Here is a 14633-nt window from a genome sequence, read left to right as displayed (position 1 = left end):
GACCGGCCCCTGCATGAAAACCAGAGGAGAGGAACCTGGCCTGCCTTTCTAGATCAAGCTACAGTCAGGCATGCTGGTCCGGTTCTCATCTATCACGTTGGGCCCGGGATTTGCACCTGCTGTGGATAGCTTCTCTGAATGGACAAGGATCATAGACTCTCTCACTCACTCTCTCCACTGGCATTGTTTTGTCTCAGCTCTCCCATTAAACACCCTTGTTTTGTACTGCCTGTCTCCCCCACTGATACTGTACTTTCCCTTCATGTCCCAATGAGCCCTTTCAACTCAGTTTACCCCTTTACTTCCTACTACAGAGGCCTCACATACCCTCTGCTTCTACCCTGTCACCCTCTCACCATCACCCACTGCCTCTTCCTTTCACCTACTCTCCATCACTCTCTGCTACTCCCTGTTACCCTGTCCATATTACCCATTGCTTCTCCCTGTCACCCACTGCTTCTCCCTGTCATCCTCTGCCTCTCCTCATAACCCACTGCCTCTCCTTGTCACCCTCACTCTGTCCGACTCTCTCTCCCCCCATCACTCTCTGTCTCTCCGTCACCCACTGCCATGTGACATACTCTAAACTTGAGGTGGGGCGGAGGAGGGGGACACAAAAGCATATATTTGCACCTGGGCCCACCACTCACAAGTTCCACTACTGCTATTATAGTGACAACTTTATTGGCCACACCTTTCCCCGTACCGCTTTTACTAAAGAAATGTCTGTACTGTGTGTTCCGTTCACAGACTACTAGGCAGGGATGCAGTGGTGAGTTTCCCATTAGGTACTTGTCTAGGGGTGCCACTTACAGGGGAAGTGGCATTCGAATGCTCATTTTACTACTGTCAGTCCAAACTTTCCCAGTAACTACAAAATATTTCCACTGTACTGTATGCCATCTTGAGTGGAGTGTGTAGGTCAAGCGCAGACGGACGCTATAAGTAGTCCCACTTAGTAAATATGTATACATAATTGAAAATAAAATATGTAACTCGCCAAATGAGGGTGTTACTAATGTGCCTACGGGGTTCCTCACAGCTAAATCCACCCTTGCAGAGATGTTTATTTGCATGCAGTGCATCACAGATTTCACAGTTGTATTGTCCGAGGGCTACTGGATAAGCTTCTGTACTTACACCCCTAACGTGGCGCAATTCATTTGGTTAAAATTGGCATGAAACAAGAAAACAACATGAGCAATAAAAGTTGCAGCAAGTGTATAAATAAACACAATAAAGTGACCTGAAGGCGAAACTTCATCATTTTATACTAGCCACATGGCTTCCATTAAATTTGATAGATATGTGGCAGTGTCTGAGGGCCTGTATGCATTCCTGGGTGGAAGTGGCCACATTATGAGGGTCTGTGTGCTGGGTGGAAGGGGTAATGTATGAGGGCCAGTATGCCGTTCTGAGCAGAAGTGGCCGCGCTGGGTAGAAATGGCCGGGCCTGTGTGTGTGCTGGATGGAAGTGGCCGTGTCTGAAGGCCTGTATGCCGTGTCTGATTGCTGGTGTGTCGCGTCTGATGGCCCATGTTCTGAGACTGTGGGCCAGTGTGCCGCCCTGGGTGGAAGTGACCGTGCCTGAGGGCCTGTGTGCCGTGCTGGGTGAAAGGGGCCGCGCCTGAGGGCCTGTGTGCCGTGCTGGGTGAAAGGGGCCGCGCCTGAGGGCCTGTGTGCCGTGCTGGGTGAAAGGGGCCGCGCCTGAGGGCCTGTGTGGCCGCAACTAAGGACGGCAAGGGTCGGGTACGTGCTGGGTGGAAGGGGAGCGCACCCGAGGGCCTGTTACAGGTGGGAGTGGACCCGCTCGAGGACCAGTATCCCTACCAGCATTGTGCTGGAGGTAACCGGGTTGCTTACTGTATAGATATTTACTGTAGTTAGGAAAATGCTGTCACAATAATAAAACTATACTGACCATACCTCCCAACATGACCCTCTCCAGGAGGGACACAATGCTCTGCTTCTGGACTTCTCTCTTAATTTATGATTGCCGGCACCTGTTTTGAACAGGTTAATGGACAAGAAAGGTGTTTCAGCACAGGTGATGGCAATCATAAATTAAGAGGGAAGTCCAGAAGCAGAGCATTCTGTCCCTCCTGGAGAGGGTCATGTTGGGAGGTATGTACTGACAAATTATGGGCAAATAAATGTTGGGAATTCTCCTGCTACCACCGTGTGGGGAGACACAGATGTGTGTAATGATGATGCTCAGGGCCGTAACTACGTGTGTGCCAAGTGGGCTTGGCACACAGCGCAGTTGCCCTGAGGGCGCACGGCCAGCGGCATGTAATGAGTCAAATTGACTCATTACATGCCGCCTCTGAAGTCCGCGCCGTGCGCCGCAACCGCGCTGGAGGAGAGAGAAGCGCCAGAGGCAGCTGAGAAGGAGGAGGAGGGAGGGGGACTGGAGCCGCAGCAGCGCTATTTCATTGGTAGTAAGCGCCGCTGCAGCATCCCCCTCTCCTTCCGTATAGGCTGCCCGGCGCTGCTGTGGATGCTGGGATGCGGTTCCTCCATCCCAGCATCCACAGCAGCGCCAGGCAACCAATACGGAAGGAGAGGGTGATGCTGCAGCGGCGCTTACTACCAATGACATAGCGCTGCTGCGGCTCCAGTCCCCCTCCCTCCTCCTCCTTGTCCGATGCCTGCACACTGCACAGAGGGAGATGCCAGCACGAGGAGCCTGTCAGCGGGGAGAAGGTAAGTATATCCCTCTCTCTCTCTCTCTCTCTCTCTCTCTTTCTCTCCTTCTCTCTCTCTGGGGGACACCATCTGCCGCAATGTGTAAAAAGGGGTCCTGGCTGCCGCAATGTGTAAAAAGGGGGACTGGCTGCCGCAATGTGTAAAAAGGGGGACTGGCTGCCGCAATGTGTAAAAAGGGGGCCTGGCTGCCGCAATGTGTAAAAAGGGGGACTGGCTGCCGCAATGTGTAAAAAGGGGGACTGGCTGCTGCAATGTGTAAAAAGGGGGCCTGGCTGCTGCAATGTGTAAAAAGGGGGACTGGCTGCCGCAATGTGTAAAAAGGGGTCCTGGCTGCCGCAATGTGTAAAAAGGGGTCCTGGCTGCCGCAATGTGTAAAAAGGGGTCCTAGCTGCCGCAATGTGTAAAAAGGGGGCCTGGCTGCCGCAATGTGTAAAAAGGGGGACTGGCTGCCGCAATGTGTAAAAAGGGGGACTGGCTGCTACAATGTGTAAAAAGGGGGACTGTCTGCCGCAATGTGTAAAAAGGGGGACTGTCTGCCGTAATGTGTAAAAAGGGGGACGCTGTCTGCTGTAATGTATAAAAGGGGCTCTACCTGGTGTAGTGGCGCTACTGTGCAGCGTAATTTGAATAATGGAGACTACTGTGCTATTATTTTGTGGCCACGCCCCTTCCCCATGAAGCCACGCCCTATATATTTTTCACGCGCCTACGGCGCGCACTGCCCCTATCTTGCATGGGGGGGGCGCCAATGTCGTTTCTTGCACACAGCGCTAAAATGTCTAGTTACGGCACTGATGATGCTACTGACTGTTAGGGCACCAGGAGTATATAACATACAGTATATAGATGTCCCGTCCCCACATATTGCACACCCCACTCCATACTTGCCTACCTGACCCTCTCCATGAGGGAGAAAATGCTCTGTTCCTGGACTTTCCTGGTAATGTATGATTGCCATCACCTGTGGTGAGCTAGTTAATTGATAAGAAAGGTGTTTCACCCAGATGATGGCAATCATACATTACCAGTCAGTGGCGCACCCAGGGGGGGTTTCCGAGTACCCAGAAACCCCCCTCCACTAAAAAAAAAAAAAAAAAAAAATTTTTTTTATGTTTTTATTAGCTGCATGAGTATTATTAATGACTGTCTAGCGTCCTCTGCAGCCTGCTGTCTTCCTGGTGGCACTTGCAAGTGCAATAAAAGTTTACTTTATTTTAATTATAGTACATATATATCCATATGCATACATATATACACATGTATATACATACATACATACATACATACATACATACACACACACACATGATATATATATAAATGTGTATATATATGTGTACTGTATGTGTGTGTATATATATATATATATATATATATATGTATGCTTGTTTAATATGCTATGTATATGTGTATATGTATGTGTGTGTGTGTATGTATGTATATATATATATATATATATATATATATATGTGTAGATATGTGTGTATGTATATATATATATATATATATTTCTCTGACGTCCTAGTGGATGCTGGGAACTCCGTAAGGACCATGGGGAATAGCGGGCTCCGAAGGAGGCTGGGCACTCTAGAAAGATTTATGACTACCTGGTGTGCACTGGCTCCTCCCACTATGACCCTCCTCCAAGCCTCAGTTAGATTTCGTGCCCGGCCGAGGTTGGATGCACACTAGGGGCTCTCCTGAGCTCTTAGAAAGAAAGTATAGTTTAGGTTTTTTATTTTCAGTGAGACCTGCTGGCAACAGGCTCACTGCAGCGAGGGACTAAGGGGAGAAGAAGCGAACTCGCCTGCTTGCAGCCGGATTGGGCTTCTTAGGCTACTGGACACCATTAGCTCCAGAGGGATCGACCGCAGGCCCAGTCCTTGGTGTTCGGTCCCGGAGCCGCGCCGCCGTCCCCCTTACAGAGCCAGAAGCAAGAAGAGGTCCGGAAAAACGGCGGCAGAAGACATCAGTCTTCACCAAGGTAGCGCACAGCACTGCAGCTGTGCGCCATTGCTCCTCATGCACACTTCACACTCCGGTCACTGAGGGTGCAGGGCGCTTGGGGGGGGGGGCGCCCTGAGCAGCAATAAAAAACACCTTGGCTGGCAAAATACCACAATATATAGCCCCAGAGGCTATATATGTGGTAAATACCCCTGCCAGAATCCAGGAAAAAGCGGGAGAATAGGCCGCGGAAAAGGGGCGGAGCTATCTCCCTCAGACACACTGGCGCCATTTCTCCTTCACAGATCCGCTGGAAGGAAGCTCCCTGGCTCTCCCCTGCAGTCTACACTTCAGAACAGGGTAAAAACAGAGAGGGGGGGCACTAAATTTAGGCGCAATATATATAATATAAAAAGCAGCTATAGGGGACATAACTCAGTTAGTCCCTGCATTATATAGCGCTCTGGTGTGTGCTGGCATACTCTCACTCTGTCCCCCCAAAGGGCTTTTGTGGGTCCTGTCCTCATTCGGAGCATCCCTTGTGTGTGTGCGGTGTGTCGGTACGGCTGTGTCGACATGTTTGATGAGGATAATGATGTGGAGGCGGAGCAGATGCCTTTAGAAGGGATGTCACCCCCTGCGGGGCAGACGCCTGAGTGGATGGGCTTATGGAAAGTAATGAGTGCACGTATAGACTCCTTATATAAGAAAATCGACGACATGCCAAATGTGGGACAGCCGACTTCTCAGCTCGTGCCTGCCCAGGCGTCGCATGGGTCGTCAGGGGCTCTAAAACGCCCGCTACCTCAAGCAGACCCAGATGTCGACACTGATACTGACACCAGTGTCGACGACGATGAGTCTAACCTGATGCCCACTAAGGCCATTCACTGCATGATTGAGGCAATGAAAGAGGTGTTACACATTTCTGATATAAATACAGGTACCACTAAAAAGGGTATTGTCAGAGACGGTTTTGTTTGTGTCCCCGGAGGGGGCGCTAGTGGGTCAGTAAAGGTAGGAGGAATGACGTGAGGAGGCAGTACTGGATTTCTGCGCATGTGCACGATGAGGTTTATTAATAACAGAAAGTCCAAATAATAATAATGCAGCAGAAAGTAAAACAAACGAATGCAATGGAAATGGCAATGGTAACGGCAATGGTAATAGCAATGGTAATGGCAAATGGTAATCTGAAAGTCTATGGCAGAGTTTGTAATAAGGAGATGAAACCGGAATGGTTAAAACGTGGAGCCAGCAGAGATGGGAATAATGGTAGCAAACCTGGTAGCAATGCAGGAGACGTGGTGTTAATGTCCACTGTGCTGGTGGAAAGCACAATCAGCTTGCAGGCTGAATCACAGGTGAGATGTTAGAATGCACCTGGATAGGGAGTCTCTACTGCTGATGGCTGGAGCACACTGCAGGTGTAGAAGGTGTGAAGCCAGAAAGGTATTGCTGTGGTGCTGGTGCTTGTAGTTCCACGGAGTAACAGATACAGGAGAATATCCAGGAACACGGAGACACAGGAGAGTATCCAGGAACACGGAGGATCAGGTGAATATCCAGGAACACGGAGGAACAGGATAACAGGTCCAAACACACGAGTCGCAGGAGTGACACAAAGTTCAGGACAACCTCTGACTCACCCAGCAGCTCCTGATATACCCCCTGACCGGCAGGCATTGGTTGGAGTGAGACAAGGGGGTGCGGCCAAGCTCCGGATTGGCCGCCGCACTTACACTGGGAAATACTATCATGGCGGCGCCCATGCCGCGGCCCGGCAGGAACGCGGCGCGCTCACACGCCCGTTGACTCCAGGGGCGCTTCCAGGCCTGAGGGTGCATCCACGAGCAGGGCGACAGGCGACAGCAACATGCAGTGACCCCGGACGGAGTCCGCTCCGGCGGACCGACATGACAGCGGTGAGTCGATTCCTGACAGTACCCCCTCCTTTATGGGTGGGCACCGAACACCCACGTGGCTTGGAAGGATGAGACCTGTGGAAAACACGGACCAACCTGGGAGCGTGGACATCAGCAGAGTTCACCAAACTCCTCTCCTCAGGACCATAGCCGGCCCAGTCGATGAGATATTGCAAACGACCATACCGGTGACGGGAGTCCAGGATCTTCTCTATCTCGAACTCTATGCCCCGCTGAGTTGGAATGCTGGGGCCAGCTGGAAGAGCTCTTTGGAAGCGATTCAGGACTAATGGTCTGAGGAGAGAGACATGGAAAGCATTAGGAATTCGTAATGAAGAGGGTAACTTGAGCTTGTAAGCCACAGGGTTAAGAACTCTTTCGATGGAGAAAGGACCGATGAAGCGTGGTGCAAACTTCATCGAAGGCACTTTAAGACGGAGATTCCGAGTGGACAGCCAGACTTTATCCCCTGGTTTCAAGCTGGGAACTGCACGTCTCTTGCGGTCGGCAAAGAACTTGTATCGGGCAGAAGCCTTTTTGAGGGAAGTATGAATCCTCCTCCAAATTGTCGAAAACTGACTGAGGACAGTAGTGGCAGCAGGAACATCGATGCTAGGAAGATCTTGAAAATCAGGAACACGTGGATGTTGCCCATAAACAGCGAAGAACGGAGTAGTTTCAGTAGCTGTGTGGTAGCGGAAATTGTGAGCGAATTCAGCCCACGGGAGCAAATCCACCCAGTCATCTTGGGAAGATGATACGTACAGTCTCAGGAAAGTTTCCAACTCCTGGTTTACCCTCTCTGTCTGCCCATTCGTCTGAGGATGATATGCTGACGAGAACTTGAGATGGACCTGCATGGCAGAACAGAGAGCTCTCCAAAACCTTGCCACAAACTGAACTCCACGGTCAGATATTATTTCAGTGGGTAGTCCATGTAAACGGAAAATCTCCCGCAGGAAGATTTGAGCCAGTTTTGGAGCAGAAGGAAGTCCTTGGAGTGGAACAAAATGAGCCATTTTGGTAAATCTGTCGACCACTACCCAGATGGTATTGAATCCTTGGGAGAAAGGAAGGTCAGAGATGAAATCCATCGACAGATGTGACCAAGGGCGGCTGGGAATGGATAATGGCTGTAACTGACCTGCTGGAGACTGACGAGGAGTCTTGTGCTGCACACATTTAGGGCAAGAAGCTACAAAGTCTTTAATGTCAACTTTCATCTTCGGCCACCAGTATGTCCCGGAGAGGAATTTAAAAGTCTTTAGGACACCAGGATGCCCAGTAAATTTAGACTGATGGGCCCAAGACAGCAACTTAGAACGGAGTTCAGGAGCAACAAAAATCTTACCAGGAGGCGGAGCTGGAGAAACTTGTGATGAGGCAAACGCCACAGGATCCAGGATGGAGCGTGGTACTGGATCGGACATCTCGTCCTCGGATTCCATGGATCGAGACAGGGCATCTGCTTTGGTATTCTGAGAACCTGGGCGGAAATGGAGCTTAAAATTAAAACGGGAGAAGAACATAGCCCATCGGGACTGGCGAGGATTAAGGCACTGAGCTGCCTTCAAATAGAGCAGGTTTTTATGATCCGTATAGATGTTAAATGGAAACTTCGCCCCTTCCAGGAGATACCTCCATTCCTCAAGGGCCAGTTTAATCGCCAGAAGCTCTTGATCTCCGATGGAATAATTAACTTCAGCAGGAAGAAATTTGCGGGAAAAGAATCCACAGGGATGGATCTTCCCGTCAGCTCCTATCTGAGAGAGAACAGCTCCCACTCCTACTGTGGAGGCATCCACCTCCAACTCGAATGGCTTATTAACATCAGGTTGTAGCAAGACTGGTGCGGTCATAAAAGCCATCTTGATTTTCTGAAACGCAGCCAGGGCCTCTTCTGACCAGTTGGAATGATCTGCCCCTTTTCGAGTTAAGCTGGTAATAGGAGCAATGAGAGTTGAAAAGCCTCGGATGAATTTCCTATAATAATTGGCGAAGCCCAGGAATCGTTGAATTGACTTGAGAGTATTCGGAATGGACCAATTGGCAATGGCTTCCAATTTTGCCGGGTCCATCTGAAGATCCGATCCAGAAATTATATACCCCAGGAAGGGTATGGAGGCAACTTCGAAGGTGCACTTGGACAACTTGCCGTAGAGACGATTCTCACGAAGACGTCGGAGAACTTCACGGACTTGGAGACGATGAGAGGAGAGATCTTGAGAGAAGATGAGGATATCGTCCAGGTAAACTACGAGATATTTGTACAGAACGTCACGGAAGATTTCATTAACAAAGTGCTGGAACACTGCTGGAGCATTGCTCAACCCGAATGGCATTACCAGGTACTCGTAATGGCCATCCCGAGTATTGAAAGCCGTCTTCCATTCATCACCGCTGCGGATTCTGATGAGATTATAGGCACCGCGGAGATCTAACTTGGTGAAGATGCGGGCTCCTTTGACCCTATCAAATAACTCGGTAATAAGAGGTAACGGGTAGCTGTTCTTAATGGTAATGTCATTAAGTCCCCGGTAGTCAATACATGGACGTAGTCCTCCATCTTTCTTTTTAACAAAAAAGAAACCTGCCCCAGCAGGTGATGAGGGACGGATGAATCCTTTCTGTAGATTTTCTTGGATGTATTTACTCATCGCTTCGGTTTCAGGAACAGATAACGGGTAGGTGCGCCCCCTAGGTGGTTTTTTGCCAGGAACAAGGTCAATGGGGCAATCCCACTCTCTATGGGGCGGTAGAACATCAGCGGCCTTTTCGCTGAAGACGTCAGCGAAGTCTTGGTAGGCCATTGGAAGAGTAGACGGGGTCTTGATTTCAGAGGTCTTGACAGGAACAACTTGGGCTAAACAAGACTGACGGCAATGTGACCCCCAAGCAGTTAGTTGTAATGTAGACCAGTCAATCTGTGGGTTATGTAGCTGGAGCCAGGGCATACCTAACACAATCTCCTGAGTTGCCTGTGGAATAACTAAAAACTTTATTAACTCAGAATGTAGGAACCCAACCCCCAGTATCACTGGCCTGGTTTGTTGAGTGATATACCCCTTAGAGATACGGCTACCATCTACTGCCGTAATGTAGACGGGACATGAAAGTTCACAGACCGGCAGATGAAACTTGTCTACCGCAGCTTGAGTGATGAAATTCCCCGCTGCACCACAGTCTACCAACGCAGTTGCAGATTGGAGTCCAGCCGTCGTCTCTAAGGTCACAGGAAGAATGAGATCTTGGGTTGAAGGAGCTTGCTTGAAAGATCCCAACTTGACTCCTCCCTTACAAGTCAGGATCTGGCGTTTCCCGAACGCACTGGACAAGAACTTATTTGGTGGCCTACTGCCGCACAGTAAAGACACAGTCTCTCACGGAGTCTCCTTGACCGCTCCTCAGCAGTTAAGCGGGACCTATTAATTTGCATAGGCTCATCAGAAGGTGGAGGCTGCAACTGTACAGGAGGTACCATTCTTGGTTTGCGACACTCAGCACGAGCACGCTCATTGTTGCGTTCGCGGATGCGAGAGTCCAACTTGATACATAGGGAGATTAGCTCGGGTAATTGCTCAGGAATATCACGAGTTGCCAGTTCATCTTTTATCCTCTCCGAGAGTCCATGCCAGAAGGCTGCTACCAAGGCTTGGTTATTCCACTGGATCTCTGCGGCTAGCGTCTGGAACTGGATGACGTATTGGCCCATACTGCGAGTCCCTTGACGGAGCTGGAGAAGATCTGCGGAGGCTGATGTTGCACGACCCGGTTCATCGAAGATGCGTCTGAAGATGGAAACAAACTCGGCATAGTTGTTCATCAACGGGTCGGCACGTTCCCACAGAGGAGACACCCAGCTCAGGGCTGATCCAGAGAGCAGTGAGATGATATAAGCAACCTTGGACCTTGGCGTGGGAAAATTGTGAGGTAAAAGTTCAAACTGGACTTCACACTGGTTGAGGAATCCACGGCATAACTTCGGACTGCCATCATACCTGCTAGGCACAGGCAAGTGCAAACGAGATACAGGAGCAGATGCAGCCGGAGAAGAAGAAGAACCCCCAACACTGGCATGTGCAGGGGTAACAGGAACTGGAGGTGCAGGCGCACTTAGCAGAGATTGTTGTAACGTATCAATCCGGGAGGACATCCCTTGCAGAAACTGGAATATCTGCTGCTGCACAACCTCTTGTCCATCCAAACGGGAGACCAGATTTTTTAAGGCCCCTGACCCCACACTCTGACCACCGTCCGAGTCCATCGGTCCTGAACTTACTGTCAGAGACGGTTTTGTTTGTGTCCCCGGAGGGGGCGCTAGTGGGTCAGTGGAGGTAGGAGGAATGAAGTGAGGAGGCAGTACTGGATTTCTGCGCATGTGCACAATGAGGTTTATTAATAACAGAAAGTCCAGATAATAATAATGCAGCAGAAAGTAAAACAAACGAATGCAATGGAAATGGCAATGGTAACGGCAATGGTAATAGCAATGGTAATGGCAAATGGTAATCTGAAAGTCTATGGCAGAGTTTGTAATAAGGAGATGAAACCGGAATGGTTAAAACGTGGAGCCAGCAGAGATGGGAATAATGGTAGCAAACCTGGTAGCAATGCAGGAGACGTGGTGTTAATGTCCACTGTGCTGGTGGAAAGCACAATCAGCTTGCAGGCTGAATCACAGGTGAGATGTTAGAATGCACCTGGATAGGGAGTCTCTACTGCTGATGGCTGGAGCACACTGCAGGTGTAGAAGGTGTGAAGCCAGAAAGGTATTGCTGTGGTGCTGGTGCTTGTAGTTCCACGGAGTAACAGATACAGGAGAATATCCAGGAACACGGAGACACAGGAGAGTATCCAGGAACACGGAGGATCAGGTGAATATCCAGGAACACGGAGGAACAGGATAACAGGTCCAAACACACGAGTCGCAGGAGTGACACAAAGTTCAGGACAACCTCTGACTCACCCAGCAGCTCCTGATATACCCCCTGACCGGCAGGCATTGGTTGGAGTGAGACAAGGGGGTGCGGCCAAGCTCCGGATTGGCCGCCGCACTTACACTGGGAAATACTATCATGGCGGCGCCCATGCCGCGGCCCGGCAGGAATGCGGCGCGCTCACACGCCCGTTGACTCCAGGGGCGCTTCCAGGCCTGAGGGTGCATCCACGAGCAGGGCGACAGGCGACAGCAACATGCAGTGACCCCGGACGGAGTCCGCTCCGGCGGACCGACATGACAGCGGTGAGTCGATTCCTGACAGGTATTATGTTTGGGGAGAAAAAACTACCCGTAGTTTTTCCCCCGTCAGAGGAATTAAATGAAGTGTGTGAAGAAGCGTGGGCTTTCCCTGATAAAAAATTGGTAATTCCTAAGAAGGTACTAATGGCGTTCCCTTTCCCGCCAGAGGATAGGTCACGTTGGGAAACACCTCCTAGGGTGGATAAAGCGCTCACACGTTTGTCTAAAAAGGTGGCACTACCGTCTCCGGATACGGCCGCCCTCAAGGAACCTGCTGATAGAAAGCAGGAGGCGATCCTGAAGTCTGTATATACACACACAGGCATTATACTTAGGCCAGCTATTGCGTCAGCTTGGATGTGCAGTGCTGCCGCTGCGTGGTCAGATAAACTGTCAGAAAATATTGACACATTAGACAGAGACACGATCCTGTTAACCATAGACCATATAAAAGACTCAGTCTTATATATGAGAGATGCACAAAGGGAAATCTGCCGACTGGCATCTAAAGTAAGTGCATTGTCCCTTTCTGCTAGGAGAGGCTTATGGACTCGCCAGTGGACAGGAGATGCAGATTCAAAAAAGCACATGGAAGTGTTACCATATAAGGGTGAGGAATTATTTGGGGATGGTCTCTCGGACCTAGTTTCCACAGCACGTCTGGGAAGTCAGCATTTTTACCCCATGTCCCCTCACAGCCTAAGAAGGCGCCGTTTTATCAGGTTCAGTCCTTTCGGACCCAGAAAAACAGGCGTGGAAAAGGCGGGTCCTTTCTGTCCAGAGGCAGAGGTAGGGGAAAAAGGCTGCAACAAACAGCAGGTTCCCAGGAGCAAAAGTCCTCCCCCGCTTCTTCGTCCAAGTCCGCCGCATGACGGTGGGGCTCCACAGGCGGAGCCTGGTACGGTGGGGGGTCGCCTCAAAAATTTCAGCGATCAGTGGGTTCGCTCACAGGTGGATCCCTGGATCCTGCAAATAGTATCTCAGGGGTACAAGCTGGAATTCGAGGCGTCCCCACCCCACCGGTTCCTAAAATCTGCCTTGCCGATTGCTCCCTCAGACAGGGAGGCGGTGCTAGCGGCAATTCACAAGCTGTATTCCCAGCAGGTGATAATCAAGGTACCCCTACTTCAACAAGGCCGGGGTTATTATTCCACACTATTTGTGGTACCGAAACCGGACGGTTCGGTGAGACCCATTCTAAATTTGAAATCCTTGAACACGTACATAAAGAAATTCAAGTTCAAGATGGAATCGCTCAGGGCGGTTATTGCAAGCCTGGAAGAGGGGGATTACATGGTATCCCTGGACATCAAGGATGCTTACTTGCATGTCCCCATTTACCATCCTCACCAGGAGTACCTCAGATTTGTGGTACAGGATTGCCATTACCAATTCCAGACGCTGCCGTTTGGACTGTCCACGGCACCGAGGGTATTCACCAAGGTTATGGCGGAAATGATGATACTCCTGCGAAGAAAGGGTGTTTTAATTATCCCGTACTTGGACGATCTCCTAATAAAAGCGAGGTCCAAGGAACAGTAGTTGGTGGGAGTAGCACTATCTCAGGAGGTGCTGCACCAGCACGGCTGGATTCTGAATATCCCAAAGTCACAGCTGGTTCCGACGACACGGCTACTGTTCCTGGGTATGATTCTGGATACAGTCCAGAAGAAAGTGTTTCTCCCGGAGGAGAAAGCCAGGGAGTTGTCATCTCTAGTCAGAGACCTCCTGAAACCAAAACAGGTATCAGTGCATCGCTGCACGCGGGTCCTGGGAAAGATGGTGGCTTCTTACGAAGCAATTCCCTTCGGCAGGTTCCATGCCAGAATCTTTCAGTGGGACCTGTTGGACCAGTGGTCCGGATCGCATCTTCAGATGCATCGCTTGATAACCCTGTCTCCAAGAACCATGGTGTCTCTACTGTGGTGGCTGCAGAGTGCCCATCTTCTAGAGGGCCGCAGATTCGGCATACAGAAGAAACTTCCAAGGACTATGGTCGAGTCAGGAGACTTCCCTTCACATAAATATTCTGGAACTAAGGGCCATCTACAATGCCCTAAGTCAAGCAAAATCCCTGCTTCTACACCAGCCGGTACTGATCCAGTCAGACAACATCACGGCAGTCGCCCATGTAAATCGACAGGGCGGCACAAGAAGCAGGATGGCGATGGCAGAAGCCACAAAAATTCTCCGATGGGCGGAGAATCATGTACTAGCACTGTCAGCAGTGTTCATTCCGGGAGTGGACAATTGGGAAGCAGACTTCCTCAGCAGACACGACCTCCACCCGGGAGAGTGGGGACTTCATCCAGAAGTCTTTCAGATGCTGGTAAACCATTGGGAAAAACCACAGGTGGACATGATGGCGTCCCGCCTCAACAAAAAGTTAAAAAGATATTGCGCCAGGTCAAGGGACCCTCAGGCGGTAGCTGTGGACGCTCTAGTGACACCGTGGGTGTACCAGTCGGTTTATGTGTTCCCTCCTCTGCCTCTCATACCAAAGGTATTGAGAATAATAAGAAAGAGAGGAGTAAACACCATTCTCGTGGTTCCGGATTGGCCAAGACGAGCGTGGTACCCGGAACTTCAAGAGATGCTCTCAGAGGACCCGTGGCCTCTACCGCTCAGACAGGACCTGCTACAGCAGGGGCCCTGTCTGTTCCAAGACTTACCGCGGCTGCGTTTGACGGCATGGCGGTTGAACACCGGATCCTAAAGGAAAAGGGTATTCCGGAAGAAGTCATTCCTACGCTTATTAAGGCCAGGAAAGATGTTACGGCAAAGCATTATCACCGCATATGGCGGAAATATGT

The sequence above is a fragment of the Pseudophryne corroboree genome, chromosome 11 (assembly GCF_028390025.1).
Source record: "Pseudophryne corroboree isolate aPseCor3 chromosome 11, aPseCor3.hap2, whole genome shotgun sequence".
Classification (NCBI taxonomy): domain Eukaryota; kingdom Metazoa; phylum Chordata; class Amphibia; order Anura; family Myobatrachidae; genus Pseudophryne; species Pseudophryne corroboree.
The sequence above is the reverse complement of the archived record's forward strand: the minus strand, read 5'-3'. Positions refer to the sequence as shown.